The sequence below is a fragment of the Pteropus medius genome, unplaced genomic scaffold (genome assembly GCF_902729225.1).
Source record: "Pteropus medius unplaced genomic scaffold, Ma_sr-lr_union100, whole genome shotgun sequence".
Taxonomy (NCBI): Eukaryota; Metazoa; Chordata; class Mammalia; order Chiroptera; family Pteropodidae; genus Pteropus; species Pteropus medius.
In genome coordinates this window covers 228,258-245,800 of record NW_024344240.1, presented here as the reverse complement: position 1 = coordinate 245,800, position 17,543 = coordinate 228,258, and the positions used below count along the sequence as shown (strand labels likewise).

Here is a 17,543-nt window from a genome sequence, read left to right as displayed (position 1 = left end):
TTGAGGCACAGTGAAGGGAAAGAGTCTCCGTCTAAAGGTCTGGCCAAAATCTTGAGGTTAGGCTAAAGGCCCTTTTCCCCATGGAGGGGCCCAGGAGGGGTGACTTTATGTTGGAAAGGAGGAATCTGAGCTGACCACATGACCCCTGGAGTCCTCTGCCTGGGCTGTGTGTCCAGTGCTGGCCGAGGTGACACCTTGGCTGGGCCTGGAACCCTGGAAGGGAAGGCAGGCCCCTCTGGGCACACCCCTACCCCATGGCTCCTATTTCTATGGTATCCCAACTGCTAAGCCTTCAAAACTTAGGGACATTGTCTCCTCATCTGGGTTCCAGAGGCCACCAAGTCCTGCTAAGTTTACCTTCTGCACCATCTCATCCTCCTTCCCTCCCTGCTGTCTGCAGGTCCAACAGCTCTGCTAGTCTCACCTCCTCCAGTCCTGACCCCTACTCTCCTGCTCGAATGTCTAACACTGTCACCGAGGGAGCAAAGCTCATCCTGGCCATCAAGGCCCTCAGGGCTCCAGTTTACAAGCCTAGCCTTACCCTTCACACCAGCACTTTCTATATCTATACCTTTGCTCAGGTTTTTTCCTTGGCCTAACTCCCTTCAACCTCAACATGCCAAAATACTTCTGATGGCACAAAGCACCCTTGGAATTGGGCCTCCTCTGGGAAGTGTCCCTGAGTCCCCCAAGAGGGAATCTCTCCCTTATCCTTCTCCATACCTGCCCAAACAGACCCCCATTACCTGCTCGAAATTCCATTTCTAGGAGTTTTCTCTCTGTAAAAGTTTATGACCCCTGGAGGCTACTGTTTAGAGGTACATTCATCAGAAGCTCTTTACACTGGGTCAGAGATTAGATTCTTAAGTGGGCTAGTCTATTTTGGGGGTGGCTGAGTCCTGTGAAATAGGATATAACTCCAAATAGGGAAGGAACACCAGAGAAAAATCTAAAGAAGTGGCATCTGAGCTTGGAATTTGGGGATGCATGGGGAGAAAAAGCATGAGCAAATAAGTGCCTGGAAGTGGGTGGTGAAGGTGCAGCTTAAGCCAGAGAAAGCCAGGCTAAGTCTCCCCTATGGCTGGAGTGCGGGGGCTTGGGAGAGAGAGAAGATAAAGATAGGGGGAATTTGAGTGAGAGAAGATGCTGAAGAGATGGGATCACGAAGGCCCTCAAATGCCTGATATAGGTGTTAGGGCTTTAATTCAGTGGGCAGTGGGGAGCCATGGAGAGTTTTGAGCAGGGGAAAGACCTAAGATTCTCAACCTTCCTTCAAGCCTATGCTACCCTGAGGTTTTAAAGAGGATGTGAGGAGGCCTGGGGAACCCTAGGGTTCAGTTTGGAAGGATCAAGGGCCACCTGCCCCTTCTTCCCCGCAACCCCCAAGCTGTGGTCACGCTGGCAGCTTTGTCCCTGGAGGCTACCTTTAGCCCAGGAAGGAACTTGGGACTTTTGTAATTCTGATTCTAAGCAGTTCCAGCCTTAGCCGCTTGGAGGAAAAGAGCTCTCTGGGACTGGCAGGGCGGTTCCAGGTGGCCAGGCAGATGCTGGCTGGTTGCGTGCCTGACAGCACGAACGTGGGTCTGCAGGGGTCCTGAAGGGCTCCGCCCCTGCGGCCCCGAGCTAGGGAGGAGAAGGTGACCAGAAAGTGACTTTCTTCTTTTCTTTTTTTTTTTTTTGCCTTTAAAGGCAAGCGTCCCTGGCAGCCAGGAGAAAGGGCCTGCTGAGTCAACTGAAGTTAATGCAAGGGGGTTTGGCAGGGGTTGGGACACGGGAGTCCCAAACCCGCAAGATGTTTTGCAGCTCAAATTCTCTCAGGCTGCAGGTAAACATGGTGCTGGACTCCAGTTTTGTGCTTAATATTTTCATTCTCATTTGCACACCCGTTCAAACCACCCGCTCCCAGAGAATTTTTTTTAGCTTTCCTTCTTATCCTTTTGTTTGCCCCTCCCCGGCTCTCTGGAAGCGCTCTCATCAGGGCCACCACCTGCTTGCTGATGCTGGGGCTATTGAAGGAACATACCCCTGAGCACCAGGCTTGTCTGCCCAGCTTCCTTTAGGACAGCTCGCCGCATGTTCCACAGGTACCTGGCACTCACCATATTTAAATCTAAACTCATCTTGCCCCATTCCTTCTAGTCTCCACCCTAGAGATGGCTCCTCTATCCACCACATTACTGATTTTTTCCTTTTGCCTCAAGCTTTAATATGACTCAACAGGGCACTGTTACTAATCTTGTCATTATTTAAATTTTTGATATTTTATCATCATGGATTTTTTTTTGCATTAATTTTGATTGTTTAAAAGAAAGATTGCATTAAAAACATTATTTATTTTGAGGACCGAGCTTTTTGGCACCCCAATAAATCCTACTAGGTAGGTGAATGCTTCATTTTCCACCCCTAATCCCGACCTGCTGGTAATGTTTTGTAATCAGGGTGCTGGTTGCATGGGTGTGTTCAGTTTGTCAAAATTCAAGCTGCACACTTCTAAGTTTTGCACTTTTCTGTGTGCACATTTTGCTTCAATTGAAAAAATTTTTACTTAAAGAAAAATGTTTCCCTGGGTCCAAGGGAATGTCTGCTGTCCACTTCTTCTAGCTAGCATCCCCAGCACCAAAAACAGTACCTGGCACACAATGGGACTCAGTACTTATTTGTTGAATGAATGAATACAATATTATTCCAGTTTTTTAATCCCTGATAAAACTCTATGAGATGTGTATTTTTCTCTCCTTTTTCTAAAAGGAAAAACTGAGATTCAAGGAAATTAAGTAACTTGCCTGAGATCACACGGGGAGTAGATTTGAGTTCTAGCACCTTGATTAAAAAAATAAGCAAACAAAAACTCCAACCAACAGTGCCCAGACACCTGACCCAGCACTAGCACAAGCAGGGTACCAGAGGCCTGGCTCTTATCACTTAGATTACAATTATTTGAGCCATATCTTTTCCTAGATAATGACTTCCTTTAGGTAGGGACTCAAGCATTCCTGACTTCTGTCTGTCCAGCTATTTATTTAGCACAAGGAAGAGGCTATAAACTTTAATGAATGAAGCAAAAAATGAATGAATGAACGAATGAGTGAAAGAGCCAACAGTGATATGGGTGGATAAATCGCCAGTTTTGGAGACAGATCTGCTAGCTATGTGTCTTTGGGCATATTACCCAGCCTTTTTGAGCCTCAGTTTCCCCAAATGTAAAATGAGAATAATATCAGCATTTACCTCAAAGATTTATTGAGAATATGAAAGAAAAAATGACTATTGGGTGACTGGTATATAATAAATGAAAAATAGTAACTATTATTATCATTTCCAGGGTTTTGCAGTTTTAAAGCCTTATTTACATCAAGATAGCAGGAATCTACCTCTTCCAGTTTCCATGTATTGTTTTCTGGGAGTCTCTGAAGTTGGGAGGTGGGGACCCAATGCAGCCCACAGGAGAGGGTGAATGGTGGAATACTCAGGAAGTCTGGCTTCATGGCCCAGCTCCTCCCTGCTAGTGGTGCCATCTTTGATGAGTTGTGTTCTCTCTGTGAGCCTCAATTTTCTCTCTGTAAAATGGGGCTCAGAATAATCTTGATCTTGTGGGGCTCTGGGGTGGGTCCTATGACATGTCCCTGGGCCTAGCACACAGTAGTAGGCTCCCTGTAAAGTTTGAGTCTGAGAAATTTACCTGGCACTCTGAGATGTGGGAGAAGAACGTGGAGACTTGAGAGTCTCAGAGACCCTGTGAAGTCCCAGGACTGATGAGAAAAACACACAGCCTGTCTGAGCTCTGTTTTGTTCTTAGAATCTTATTTCTCCTGAGAAGTGAAGTGACAATACTCTTTACGCTGATGCAACTTTTTAACTATGCAGAATCTTCCTACACCTTGTCCTGAGGGCGAGACCAAATTTATTTATACATCCACTGGGCAGTTGAGGAGATTGAGGCACACTAGGTTAAAGCCATACTTGCTTGAGGTCACCAAAGGAGGAATTTGGTAACAAATTCAAGGTATGAAACCTGGACCTCTTAATTTCTAAATACCACTATGCAGCAATTTGTCTCCAAAAGAAAGCACACAGCCTACCTCCCTCCCTTACCCTTCTCCCTCTACCCCATCCCCCTCCAGCAAGCAGTCACAACCCAGCTGGCATCCGGCTGTGCCTGTCCCCACCTGCATGCCACCTGGCAGTCACACGCACATTCATCTCGGAGTTGCTGGCTGACTCACCCCATTATATTGGAGCTGACTCGCTTTAGAAGAGGGAGAGTGAGAACCAGTCAAAAGCTGGCGAAAGGGATGACCTTTTCTCATTGATGCCTGAAATTTATGCCCCAAATTCATGGCAGTTTAGCTCTTAAGAAAGGGAAAGTACCATGGGCTGGCTGGAGGCAGAGATCTCGACTCAAAGAGGAGTGGTTCAGTTCCACTCTGGGCTCTGTTACTGGTTTGCAGGGTGACTTCAGGCAGGTCACTGTCCCTTTCTAAGTCTCAGTCTCTTCAGTTTTGTGATGAAGGCATCGTAACAGGTGACCTCCAAGGCCCTTCTGGCTCCGGGTTGAGCCTTGTCATAATAATGTCATGTGTATTGACAGTTTACTGTGTGTCAGGTGCAGGGCTAAGTGAATGATATATAATTAGCTCCTTTAATTCTCATAACAAATCTTTGACATTGCTGTTTTATCTCATTCACAAAGAAGGAAACTGCGACACAGTTTCAGAGTAATTTGCCCCAGGTCAAGCAAGTAAGCAAGTGGTAGATTTGAGTATTGAACCCAGTTTGTCCCCAGAACTCTCATAAACTGATCTACACTTACTCCCTTTATCCTGCTAGACTTGTTCCCTCAAAAACAAAAACAAAACAAAACAAAAAAAGTGGTAACATATACATAACATAAAATTTACCATTTTAACAATTTTTAAGTGAATGGTGGTATTAAGCACATTCACACTTGGTCATGCAGCCGTCACCACCATCCAACTCCAGAACATTTTTATCTTCCCAAACAGAAATTCCATACTCATTAAACAGTAACTTCCCATTCCCTCCTCCCCCGAGCCACTGGTAACCACTAGTCCACTTTCTGTCTCTATGAAGCTGACTACTCTAGTTACCTCATATAAACTTTCCTCATCTTTAAAACTATGATAATAAAGGTCAAGAGTTATTTGTTCCTGCCCCCAGTGGGGCAGTTGGCTCCAACTTTGATTTAAGTTCCAGTTCTTCCATTCAAAGCTGCATACCTTCAGACAGGTCGCTTAACCTCTCTGCCTCTCTCATTTCTCTAAAAGTGACCTAACAAGCCTTGCCTTGTGGAGCTCTCGAGAGGATCATAGGACACAATGCATATGAAGGTGTTTGGAAAGTCTTATGCACTTCTAGAGCTTGATATATAAATATCTTGTTCCTGAAGGGCTGGGATCAGGACCCTGGCTTGGATTTATAGGTGTGGGAGCTGAAAAAATTTTAGAGTTGTATATTTCAACTGATTTACAGATAAAAAGACTGAGACCTAGAGAGCCGTTGTTGACTTGCACTAAGTTGCACATGGAACTTGAATCATCGATCCTCATCTTTGTCCTGAGCACAGTGCCCTGAATATGGCAGGTGCCCAACAGATGTTTGTTGCTGAGGTTGGAAGGCAGAAGCCACAGCATAAAAAGAGGGCCTTCACTGCTTGGCTCTGGAGCCCTCCCCTCAAACAGCTCATGTTCTAGCCTGTGTACCTGGAATTGTGAAGTAGCTGGTAGAGCCTCTGCTTAGAGAAGGTGCTGGGACAATATTCTTCTATCTTAGGTTGTTCTTTTTACTGTGTCTGAGAAGCTTGGCTTTTGGCTGAGTCACATCTTCCTTATTTCCTTAATGATGTTAGGATTTTCCAGTTGCAAGTATCAATATGTATAAGCCAACTTCAGCCAAAAGAAGAGAATTTATTAAAGGATACAGGTGTATCTCCCAAACCAGTGGCAAGGATGTAGTAGTGCTGACAAAGCTCTGGACTCAGCAAATACACTATGACCAGGATGGTATGATCCTGTACCCCTGCTTTATTCCTCTCTCTCTTCATGGACAAGCGTGTCTGGCTCCACATGGCAGAACATGACCACCGTACAACGCCAGAACTCACATGGGATCATCTCAGCAACCCTCAAGGCTGACTCAACTGTCTCCTGGTTCTGATTCTGAGTTTCTAGAAGAGAGAAGCAAATCGGCCCTGTTTGGGTGAGATATTTTTCCCAGGGTCTGATTGGCTATGGTTAGGCGATAAGGCCATAGGGCACAGACAAGGCAGGCAGAGCTCACCTCTGTGCAGGAGTGGAGAGGAGGATGGGGTGTGAGTCACACAGGCAAACATGCACATTCATTAAAAGTGCTGAATAGAGATATACACTTATTGATGTGGAAAGAAAGTCAAAGTTGCTTTGAATGGAAAAAACAGGTTACAAAATATGTTTATCACATTTTAAAAAGTAAATATGCATATGTAATATAATTAAATTTCTATGCATATATGCTAAATGTTAATTGAAATTATGGGTGGTAGAAATAGGGATAACTTTTATTTTCTTCTCTTTTAATATCTGCATTTTTCTGATTCTTCTCTAATGAATGAATATCAGTTGAGTTATAATAAAACAATAACTCTTAGCTCACAGGGCTGCAGTGTGTGTTAACTAAGACGTTTTTTCACTTATTCAGGAAATATTTATTAAGTGCCTAGTACGTGATGGTTTGTGAAAGCTGCACAATGACTGGTCAGTGACAGAGGCTCAGTAATTGGAGTCACCCCAGGCCCTGCCTTCCAGGAGTGCACCATTAGAGCTGGATGCTCTAATGGTCTATATGCATTCTGAAAATCTAGGAAATGAAAACGCTGGGATATTTCAGTGGTCTATTGCTATAGAATAACCACTCCGAAACTTAGTGGCTTTAAATGACAACTATGTATTATTTCTCATGATTTTGTGCAGTTCTGCTCCCCATGGTGCTGCTAAGTTATTTATTCATGCGGTTGCATTCAGTAGGATCCATTGCTGGGGCCGTTCTCTCCATATGGTGTTGCATCCTCCTCTGTTTTCAGCAGAATAGCCTGGACTTCCATACACCTGGGTCCAAGAGGAACATTCTAAGAGGACAAGCCCTGCTGTAGAAAAACTGATCAACCCTGCTTATATCAATGCAAATCATCCTGGCTATAACTTGCTTTGTCTCTTAATCTATAATGAACATTCTCTCTGTGAGTAAATATTCTTCCTAGCCTGATTTTTAATGGCTGGCTGATAGTCCATCGCTGACTTAACCAATCCTCTATTGATGAATATTTAGGTGGTTTTCATTTGGGAGCAGTTGTAAACATCAACTTTGTACCAATAACTCAGTGCAAATCCTAGGAGGAGAACAACAAGATCAAAGGAGAGGGGCATTTTTAAGGCTTTGGCAAATCGTTCTTTGAAAACATAGCACACATTGCATTTCTACCAGCTGTAGAGGGACCTGCCCTTTTCACAATCCTCTGGCCAATATTGGTGTTCTTATCTTTTTAGTCTTTATCAATTAGATAGGTGAAAAATGGTATCTCATCATTGTCTTCAAAAGAGAGAAAATTAAAAGTTGCCCAGAGACAGATGCTTAAGAAGAGTTCTTGTCTTTTACTTGGAAGCAGGCTTAATAAATCAGCAGATATGAGGGCAGTGCCATGAAGTGTCTCTTAGCCTACTGACTTCAGGCTGTTGAAAAGAGAATAGTCCAGCTGGCTGCAGAGATGAGATCATTGTGTCCTCTTAGTGTAGTTGATTGAGACAAGCCCACTACTCTCCTTTCCTGTGTCTGCTGGTTTTCCAGTGGGCACAGGGCACACAGCCTCGCTATCTCACCCACCATACCCATCTTGACCCTGGCCCTGTCCTCTCTGACCCATTGGTGCTGAGGACTGGACCTGGCCAGCTATGACTGATGAGAATTATAAGGACAGGCATATAAAGCAATACCCCAAGATCAGTCTTTGGTCTTGAGCAGCCAGAACCATTCCTCATGGCCTCAAAAACTCATGAACAGGGGACTAACTTCCTGTGTAGAAGCCAGAGTCCTGCTCCTTACCAGCCTTTCTGAGCCTCAGTTTCTTCATCTAGATAAGAATATGGGAGTAATGGAGCTTTTAGGGTTATTATGTACTTCCTCTATGCCTGACACTTGTAATGCTCACAAGATCCCTCCAAGATTGAGAGTGTCCTGCCTGCTTTACAGACGAGGCAAAGCAAAGCCCAGAGAAGGTAAATAACTTGCCCCAGATCACATAGCAAGTAAGTAGCAGAGTTGGAAATGAGCTTAGGTCAGCCTGGAACCAAAGCCCCCACAGACTCTACAGGCTTTGTAAAGGATTAAATGAGAAAGGGACATCATAAAGAGCTCTGCAACTTCTTGTGAGTTAAAGAATATCTGCAGTGACAGCACAATTTATAAAACCTGCTGTCACCCGGCCAGACAGTTATTTAGAGTTATTCTCAGTGGGGGATGGCTGGGCTGGGGACCCACCTCAGGGAGCCGAGTTTCCCTCTGGGGTTCTCCAGAAAAGTGCCTGATGTCACAGCTGCGATTCTACTTTAGTCTGCTCTCTCCACAGAGGGAGGCAGGCCCTTCACTTAATGCTACCATTTATTTGTGGAGATAAAAGGTGTTAGGTACCCTTTGTGTACATCTAGTACCTTACTGCAGCCAATTTTCACAATGATTCTATGTGGAAGGTACTGTTGTGATCCTGTTCTTTGGATGAGGTGTTGGAGCACAGGGAGGTTAGGTGAGCTGCCAGGATGGCAGAGCTCGGCTCCAGGCTGACTTGAGATCCCACCCTTCTAACCAGGGCCCAGGAATGAGGCGCTCAGGGCTGGACTGCTGTTTACAAAGCTTTCTACCCTGTGATCATCAGAACCTCCTCTCAACTCTGGAAAGCAGCCAGGACAGAGCCATTCTCTGCCTTACAGATGGAGAAACTGAGGCCCAGGGAGAGGAGGAGGCTTGGTCCCTTCTCTACTTCAGCTTGTTCGGTCTGGAAAGCTAGATGGGGAAGTGAAGGGGGAAAGCTTGCCAGCTGAGCTGTGGCCTAGTAAGGACTGGGCGTTCCTTCCAGGGAACTTGAGGTGGAGCTGAGTGGGCTGCAGTGAGAGCCAGGGGCAGGCCAGGTCAGGAAGATGAGAGAGCAGGTCTCTGGGGGGTTGTGGAAAGAGGAAGGGACTCTGGAAAAAAGTCAGGAATGGGGCTTGGCCTGGGTGTTACTTAGATGGAGGTTTGAACAGAGGCCATGTGAAGTGTGGAGCTCAGGGATCAGAGGCTCCTGGGTGCAAATTATGACTGTGCCACTCATGAGAATGGAGAGTTTGGGCAGATATTTCCTGGCATCAGTGTCCTCATCTTTCAAAGGGCTGAAACAGAGAGGGTAAGACCACGGTATCCGGAGCTCTGCCTGGCTAGACTCGGCTTTGCCACTTCCAGTGAGACTTGGGGCAAGGGAATTTGCTTCTGTGGGCCTGTTTCCTCATCTATCAGATGGGCCTGGTAATAACAGTATCAACCTCACCGGCTGCTGTGAGGATTTGAGGGTGCAGCAGCATGTGTAGAGGCTTCCAGCAGGCTTTTCGCCTAGTCAGTCTTTGCTGCCATTATCATCATCTTCATCATCTACCTCAGAAGACTCTTGCAAGGCTTTAAGAAGGCCGCTGGTGCAAACTGTCTGGCATAGGCGTTATTGGATAATGACCAGGCAGAGTGACAGGCGCTCTGATGTAGATGATGGGAGATGTGTTGAGAGTCACCGAAGGAGACAAGAGTTCTGCCTAGCTGGGTGGAGAAGGGTGTGGAAAGTTTCCTAGGGAAAGTGGCATTTTCTGGGCCGTGAGGGATGTGTAGAATTCCCTGGATAGAGAAGGGGAAGGTACAGAGATGAACTTGAGCAAAGACTCGGTGGTGAGAGAGGCTGAGCATGTCTAGGGACCATGGGGTGGTTTCCTGAGGCTTCATGTTGGGTGAGGGATGAGGTATGAGGCTTCCCAGGGACACTGAGTCCAAATGGCAAAGGGCTCAGAATGCCTTGCCTGGGGGTTTAAACATGCTCCAGTAGGTAGGGAGTTCCTATGTATGTCTACATGGCAGAACCACCTGAGGAACTTTAAAAAACAGGTGTTCTCTGGTCCCATCTAGCAATATTCTGAGCAGTAGGTCTCAGGCAGGACCCAGGAATCTATATTGTTTAAAACTCCCCAAGAGATTCTGATGCCCACCCAGATATGGGAACCCTTGCCATGGGGAGGGGGTGCCTCTAAGCAGGGATGGGCTCCAGTGAGATACCATCTCAGACATGCAAAATTTGAGCAAGAGTTTGAGAAGGTGAGGAGGGCCTGTAAGAGGCCCCTAACTCTGACCCCTAGCCTCCCACTCCTCTCCAAGGAGGTGCCATGCTCTGATAGTCACATTTGACCCCAGGGCTGATCCCTGGAGATGCTACTGCTCTAAAGCTCTCTGACCTCAGGAAGGACAACCTTCCTACCTTTCATCCACCATTCATTCATTCATCCTTTCGTCCATCATCCATTCCATCCATCCATCCATCCATCCATATTTTTATTCATCCAACAAACAGTTTCTGAGCTCCTCTACCATGTGCCAGGCATGAGACTGGGTCCTGGAGGTACAGTGGAGAATAAAGCAAACACTCCACACCTCTTACAAAGCTTTCTGTCAGTTCTGGCTCTCCCAGCTGCTTGAGCATAGAGTCCTTTGTCATCAGGAATATGGCTAAGTACGAGAGAGCTAGGATAGGGAACCCATCCAGGGGGCTTAGACAATGATAGCACACTGGTCCGGTCTTCAGGCCCCATGGCTCCGAGGCTATCCCTGGAGTGCCCCCTGCCAGGAGAATCCTGGTGCCTAGGGTAGATGTGAGCTGTGCAGCCACCCCCACAACCCCCAGTCCACAAAAAAGTCAATAGCCTTGAGTAAGGCCCGAGCAACTCTTCCCAAGGGAAGGGTCAAGGAGCATTTCCTCACAGGGGTAGCAGAAATAATAAACACAAGGAAATGACAGAGATTCCAGGGATTTCAGAGCACACAGCTCCGGTACAGGATGGAGCCACACTGAGAGATGGGATTAGAACCTGTTGTGGCAACTTCCTGGCCTCCCTCTTGGAGCCATCTCCTTGTGTCTTCATGTTTTTGTTCTTTTGTTCCATCAGCTTCCCTTGCCTGTTCCTACCCAACCCACACCATCCCATGTGAATGCTGTGGATGTCACTGTCATACTCACTCACTCATTGCCATTTATTCATTTTTTTTTCCTTCGTTCGTTCAACACATTGGTACTATGTGCGGGACGCTGAGGATGAAGCTATAGGCAGAATCTGACCTCACGCGGAACTCCCAGTCGTGTGGGGGAAACAAACACAATGAGACAACTATAACGCAATGTGATTGTTGCCACTATGGTGTTGTTCATAGGTGTTGTTATCAACCCAGGGAGGAACCAAGGGAAGGCTGATTTTTGATGAAGGAACTTAAGGAGGGTGTGCCTAGTGGTGAGGACAGTAAGTGTAAGAGGGGCAAAAAGATGGTTCGCAATGGCTAGACCCCGGGGTAGTTTCAAGGGACAGTGGGAGCAGAGGCTGGAGAGGTCAGAGGGGCAGTCCATGAAGGGCCTTGAATACTAGGCTAAGGAACTAGAACTTTCTGCTATAGTCAATGGGGAACCATTGGAGGATTGTGAGCAGGAGAGGGACATAGATTTACATCTTAAATGATATATAGAAGCTGGTTTGGGGAAACGGGCTGGAGTAGGAGAGTCTAGGCAGAGTGACCAGTGAAGAGGACCAGACATAGTCCAGGTAGAAGAGAAGTCTAATCTAAGGCAAGAGCAGGTGGCTCAGCAGGTGTGAGCACCTCTGGGTGTAAGAACCAAGGTGAGTGTGGGGCAGATGGGCTGTATTGCTGGCCCCACTCAGGGCATTTCTAAATCAAAGAGAGGCTGAGGCAAACAGGAACTCCAGGAACTCCTGGGCTTTAAGCTTGAGCAGGCTCAAGGTCAGCAGATGCAGCTGAGTGTGGGTCTAGAGACTTAAAAGGTCCCACAGCAGGACCCCAGCTCACCTGCAAAAATCTGGGCAAGGTCTGGCCCTGGGAAAGAGTTCCCATGAGCCAGGCACACTGTCACATGGGGCCTTGGTCCTGAAGGGAGAAGAAGTTACAAGGTAAAGAGCAGAGGATACCTGGCTCCAGCACCTTTTTGTCCAGGACTAACTCCCTTCAAACAGCTACCAGTGAAGATGGGCTATGGAGGCACCTGGGCTATTTTCTTCCCCATGCCTGGCCCTCTCAGATAAGGCTCCCCTCGGGCTCCTCTTCTGGACTCCAGTTACCATCTGCTACTTACCTGAAGACTCAAAGTCTGCATCAGGTCTGTACTGCCTCTGGCTCTAAGCTCCTGTGAGGATGAATTCTGCCCCACCTGCTCAGGTGCCTTTGGGAGTGTGCCTACTCCACCAACCCTCATCAGGATACAATCACAGGTGATGATCTAGAGTACATGGACACCAGGGCTCACTCCCTAGAGCCTATTTGGCCAATTAGTCACTCATAAAATAAACATTTATTTAAGCACCCACAGTGTGTCAGTTCCTTGACTGAGAGCAGAATTTAGGTTGAATTCTGATTTAGTTGAATCAGATTTATTCCTTGTCCCAGAGGGTTCATAGTACACTGGAGACGAACACATTCAACATGACACAACCTATTACGACATAATACAACTCAATATGACTCAACTCAACACGACATATCTCAGATATCAGGTCGATTTTCCAGCTCTCTGGGGCCTGAGCTGGAAAAAAGGACAGCTTACAGGCAAAATGGCATGATGGCTTACTAAGTAGGGAGGGAAGTGTTTATAGGAATGCCAGCAGTAGAGGGTGGAGATAAAGAGGCTCAGCAATCAGAACACCTGGCTTCAGTCCTGCCATTGTAATCGTGGACGGATGACTTAACTCTCGGTGCCTCAATTCCACATCTGCAAAATGTAGAAAGTAATGTGTCTTTTTGTAGGGTTTGAGGATTAATTGAGATAATACATTTAGACTACCTGACACAGTGCCTGGCATGTGGTAACACAATAGCATTGGCTATGGCGATGGTTGTTGTGCCTTAGAATTTTAAAATCTATTATACTCTTAAATTCTTGGAGTCAGAAAATCGTAGAATTGTAGAACCTTAGGATCGTAAAAACTTAAACAAAGAACCTAAATAAAATATAGAGCCCAAATATTAGCTGGGGGAGTCTCCCTGTTCCCTCAGATGGTGGTGAAATTTCTTCTGTTACCTCAGGGCTAGGGCTGTCACATCCATTTGCTCAGATTGTGCACTATATGCCTCTAGAGAGAGCCATTCACATAAACCCTGATATCAGTGGAGTTCCCTTGATGCTGTAGGACCCCTGGATGCCTGTACCACCACACGGGGATGCCCTGCCTTTACCCCAGAAAAGCCTGCGAAATCCTAGGGGGTTTACATCACCCCCATAATCTCTGCTTCCAGCAAAGCATACTGGCTTCGTCCCGAACCACACTGACTTGAATGTGATGAAACTCATACTCTTATTTGGATTTCTTATGAAATGATAAAATCATCCCTCCCAAGCATTCCTGAGAGTAAACTGTACGGAGGTTTCAGAATGTTCCAAGAAGGATCACATCTTGTGGAGCACAGCCTTCTGGCATCTAGATACACAGGGGAACATGTGCTCCCCTCCCCCACTTTATCTCTCTCTCCCCAGCCCTCTGTCCTTCTCTTTCAGGTCGCTCCTCAGGAGCCCAGGCTCTCAGTCAGGTCTCTACTCAAAGCCCTCGTCAAAGCATTTTCCCCACAAAGATATTTCCTTCTTTTCCCAACAGGAATTCTGGGCCCTATGTTTACGTAGTAATTTTTGTGTGTGCCATCACATGTAGTGTCATTTATAAAACCTCACAGAACATTAAGATCAAACAATCATAGAAACAAGAACCTTGGAATAATCTAGCCTAAGGATCACAAGTTCAAGGAATCATAAAAGAATTTTCGAATGTACCAAACTTACAATTGGAAAGGACCATAAAGGGTCATGGAGTCCATACATTATTCAGTGTAGACATCTCCTCTGTAGCAACATGACCGGCATACTGCTCATCCTGCCTCTACTTTAACACAGTTCTCACTCTCTCCCCAAGATCTGTTTGTTCCCTTACAACACTAGCTGCCTGTAGAAATGCTTTGAATAAGAAGGCCCTTTACTAACTTTCTTTTATACCTGTGATAACCCAGGTGGAGTGGGATTTTAGAGCAATGACAGTTGAGACCCAAGAGCTGGGAACTAGATGGTCCAGTGTAGGATAATCATGGCTAGCTCAGCTATGAGCCGGGCTGAGGGTGAGGATAGTGGTGGTGGCTACCATGTATCAATGTCATATTTTCATTTAGTTCAAAATATTTTTGAATCTCTCTTGAGATTTCTTCTTTGACCCATGTATTGTTTAGAAGTGTGTTCTTTAATCTTTCAGTATTTTGGGATTTCCCACATATTTTTCCATTATCGATTTCTGGTTTAATCTCATTGTGGACTAAAATCAGATATTGTATGACTTCTATTGTTTCAAATGAGTGAGCTACATTTTATGGACCAGAATGTGGTTTATCTTGGTGAATGTTCCATGTGAGCTTGAGAAGAATGTATATTCTGCTGTTGTTGGATGAAATCGTTGATAGATATCAATTATACCCAGTTGATTGATAGTGCTGTAGAGTTCAACTACGTCCTTACTGTTTCTGCCTGCTTGATCTACCAATTTCTGACAGAGGGATGTTAAAGTCTCCAACTATAAGAGTGGATTCATCTATTTCTCTTTGCAAATCTATCAAATTTTGTCTCACGTATTTTGACACTCTTTTGTTAGGTACGTACACAGTAAGGACTATGTCTTATTGGGTTGTCGACTCCTTTTCATTATGTAATGCCCCTCTTTTTCCCTGTTGACTTTCCTTGCTCTGAAGTCTGCTCTGGCTGAAATGAATACAGCTACTTCCTTTTGATTAGTATTAGCATGGTATCTCTTTCTTCATCCCTTTACTTTTTATCTATCTGAGTCTGTATATTTAAAGTGGATTTTGGGGGTCAAACATATGGTGATGGAAGGAAATTTAACTTTGGGTGGTGAACACACAATGCAATATACACACGACATATTGTTGAATAGTATACTTGAAACCTATATTAGTTTTTATTAACCAATGTCACCCCAATAAATTTAATTTTCAAAAAGTTGATTTCTTATAGACAACATATAGTTGGGCCTTATTTTTTGGTCCACGCTAACAATCTCTGTCTTTTAATTGGTGCATTTAGACCACTGACATAAAAGCGATTATTGACTAGTTGGATACATATCTATCATATCTGTTGCTGTTTTTTATTCATTGCCTGTTCTTTGTTTCTGTTTTTGTTTTCTACTCTTTTTCTGCGTTTTGTACCTTTAGGTGAGTATTTTATATAATTTCACTTTCTCTCCTTTCTTAGTTTTTTCAGTTATACTCTTTTAAAAACATTTTTAGTGGTTGCCCCAGAGTTTGCAATATACGTTTACAACTAATCCAAACCCACTTCCAAATAACACCATTCTGCTTTACAGTGCAAGTACCTTATAATAAAAAATATTCCTATTTCTTCCTTCCCGTCCTTTATATCATTCCTGTCACTTAAACATAAGTTGTAACTATCAAATACAGTGTTGCTATTATTATTTTGAACAAACCTATCTGTTAAGATTAAGAAGAAAATTAAAAATTTAATTCTACCTTCTCTTATTCCTTCTCTGATACTCTTCCTTTTAAAATGTAGATCCAAGTTTCTGACCTATATTATCTTCCTTTGGTCTGAAGAAGTTATTTTAACATTTCTCAGAAGACAAGTCTACCGGCAACACATTCTCTCAGTTTTTGTTTGTTTGAGAAAGTCTTCATTTCTCCTTCACTTTGAAGGAAATTTTGCAGGATACAGAATTCTAGTTTGTCGTTTTTTTCCTCTCAATTCACTTTAAATATTTCACTTCATTCTCTTCTTGCTTGCATGGTTTCTGAGGAGAAGTCAGATGTATCTTTGCTCCCTTAGAGATAAGGTGTTTTTCCCTCTGGCTTCCTTCAAGATTTTTCTTTATCTTTGATTTTCTGTAGTTGATATAACATGCTTAAGTGTAGCTCCCTCACCCCACCCGATTACTCTTCTTGGTGTTCTCTGAGCTTCCTGGGTCTCTGGTTTGGTGTCTGACATTCATTTCGGGGAAATTCTAAGTCATTATTCCTTCAAATATCGCTTCTGTCCCTTTCTCTTCTTCTCTTTAAGGTATTTCCAGTACGTGTATGTTACACCCTTTTGTAGTTGTCCCACAGTTCTCGGCTATTCTGTCTTATTTTTTCTTTTCAGTCTCTTTTCCCTTCACTTTTCATTTTGGGAGTTTCTATTGAGATATCTTCAAGCTCAGAGTTTCTTTCCTCAGCTATACACAGTCTACTAATGAGCCCATCAAAGGCATTCTTCATTTCCTTAGTTTCTTTTTTTTTTTTTAATCTCTAGCATTTCTTTTTTGATCTTTCTTAGTAATCTCGTCTTTGCTTACATTGCCCATCTGTTCTAGCATGTTGTCTACTTTTTTCATTTGCGCCTTTAGCATGTTAACTGTAATTATTTTAAAGTCTGATAACTCCAACATCCCTGCTGTATGAATCTGGTTTTGCTGTTTGTTCTGTCTCTTCAAACTGTTTGCCCATTGGTATGCCTTGCAGTTTTTTGTTGAAAGCTGTGCATGATGTACTGTGTGGAAGGAATCTTTCTAAATAGACCTTTACTGATGTGGTGGTAAAAATGTGGGGGATGGGAGGTGTTCTATAGTCCTATGATTAGATAGATCTTAGTCTTTTAGTGAACCTGTGTACCTGAACTGTGAACTTCTCAAGTGCTTCTCAGTCTGTCCCTCTACCCGCTACATGCCCCTTAGGTATGAAAGGATGTCTGGAGGGGGCTGGAGTTGGGTATTTCTCTTCAAGGTTGGTTAGGCTCTGATCAAACTCCAAAAGGTTAGGCTCTGGCAAAATAACTACTACTGAGAGCAGATCTTGTTAAGAAGAGTGCTCTGGTGTATTTCAAAGTAGTTTCTTTTTTTTCCTCCCGTGGCTGGAAGCAGACGGGATTTTTCTCAGATATTCACTGTAGGATCTGGTAGAGTTACTGGAGGTAAAATTTACAAACATGTGGAGGCCCCCTGTGATTGGGTCCCCCTGGAATTTTACACTCTCAGATATGTCCAAATGGAGCCTCCAGCAATTCTTGAGTTACAGTTAAGGTTTTCCTATCCAGTTCTAATTCCTGTAGAGGGTTCTACTCATGGGTTTCTGCTCTGGCAGGTTGTTATTCTCTGCATCCACCTGTCTGTCTCTCCAATTTTTAGTGCAGTGGTTTGCCCTATGACCTCACTTCTCTGATGGATCTAAGA

General features: G+C 44.6%; 1 long non-coding RNA gene across 5 annotated transcripts in view; it reads left to right on the top strand.

Moving 5' to 3' along the window:
• LOC120607181 (uncharacterized) overlaps nucleotides 1–17,543 on the top strand; it is a 61,168-nt gene that overhangs the window by 2,865 nt on the left and 40,760 nt on the right. For 2 of the 5 annotated variants that reach the window (XR_005654077.1, XR_005654079.1), the window contains exon 1: nucleotides 6,064–6,216. The exons of 2 other annotated variants lie outside the window; for them this stretch is intronic. This is a non-coding gene — a long non-coding RNA (uncharacterized LOC120607181). Of the gene's footprint in view, nucleotides 1–6,063; nucleotides 6,217–17,543 lie in introns of those variants that run through there. One more of the 5 variants, XR_005654078.1, reaches the window with a different exon arrangement.